Source organism: Galeopterus variegatus, unplaced genomic scaffold (assembly GCF_000696425.1).
Source record: "Galeopterus variegatus unplaced genomic scaffold, G_variegatus-3.0.2 Scaffold266, whole genome shotgun sequence".
Classification (NCBI taxonomy): Eukaryota; Metazoa; Chordata; class Mammalia; order Dermoptera; family Cynocephalidae; genus Galeopterus; species Galeopterus variegatus.
In genome coordinates, this window is record NW_007726377.1 from 566,083 (window position 1) to 567,553 (window position 1,471).

General features: G+C 34.3%; 1 protein-coding gene across 2 annotated transcripts in view; it reads left to right on the forward strand.

Moving 5' to 3' along the window:
* FANCI (Fanconi anemia, complementation group I) overlaps positions 1–1,471 on the forward strand; it is an 89,933-nt gene that overhangs the window by 38,160 nt on the left and 50,302 nt on the right. The window lies entirely within an intron of this gene.

Below are 1,471 nucleotides of genomic sequence, written 5' to 3' on the forward strand. Positions count from 1 at the left end.
TTTTTTTTTTTTTTTTTTCCCCCCCCCCCCCCAACCTATTTAAAACTAAAAATCAGTCTTCGCTCAGGGGCTGTACAAAACCAGGTGGTGGGCTCAATTTGACCAACAGCCTGTAATTTGCCAATCATTGTTCTGTGTATTACATCAGGAGGCACATAATATCAGGCTGTCCTACTGGTGATGCTAAATCATTTTGTTTAAATAATGACCATCAGTTTTCCTCATCTGTAAAGACATATGTATCCTTTTGTAATTAGAAAGTAATCTATAGGATCATAATCTGAGATTGTGTGAAAATCCTTTTCTCTAACAACCCTTCACGTAATGCTTTTTGTTTTCCCATCTATTGATGATTCTGGGCCTAAATTAGTAATTATACTGGGAGTTTGCACAATGGTAGAATTAAGATTAGGACATCTTAATTGTGTCATTCCTTCTACATTATTAGCTGGCATTCTTCTGTAAAAAAAGCCTCCCCTAACTATTTTTCTGAGTGTCATTATGTACCCATTAGCTTTTTAAAAATTTCAGTGCACTCATTATTCACTACTGTCATTATTTGTTTTGAGCTCAAAGTTACCCAAATTTGGCCAATTGGATCCTTTAAATTGACATGCGTCAATTAGACGTGACTCCATTAGTCTTTGAGCACTTTTGTAGCACAACATATGCATGGCTCACCTTGTACTTTCCTTACCCCATCCTGTTGCCAGCCATTTCTGCCAGGAGGCCTGAGTCCCTTTCGTAGGAAAGGATACGTAAAGATCATGATCTGACAGCTAGGTTTTAAAGCTCCTTTATTTTCTCTGTATCTGTTCACACTTCTTTTTATTTAGGTTCATAATATATTAGTCTTTTCAAAGTACCAGCTCTGTTCATGTTGATCCACTCTACTGTATTTTGGCTATTACGAATAATGCTGTTAACATTCACGTGCAAGTCTGTGTGGACGTATGTTTTATTTCTCTTGGGTAGACACTTAGGAGTGGAATTGCTGATTTGTGTGATAAATGTATGTTTAAATTTTTAAGTAGCTGACAAACTGTTTTCCAAAGTAGCTATATCGTGTTATTTCCCGACCATAACTGTTATGAGGGTTCCTACTTCTCTACATCCTCGCCAACATTTGTTGTTGTTTGTCTTTTTTATTATACCTATTCTAATGAGGTTAATATCTCATTGAGGTTTTACTTTGCTTTTCCTTAATGAATGATGATAATTGAGCATCTTTTCATATGCTCATTAGCTATTCTGATATCTTCTTTGGTGAAATGTCTATTCACATTGTTTGCCCATTTTATTATTGTGTTTATCTTCTTATTGTTGAGTTATAAGAATTCTTGGTATATTCTGGGTAAAAGTTCTTCATCCCAGTATATAATTAGCAAATACTTTTTCCCAGTCTGACTTGTCTTTTTATTTCCTTAGTGGTATCTTTTTTTTTTTTTTTTTTTTTTTTTTTTTTTTTTTT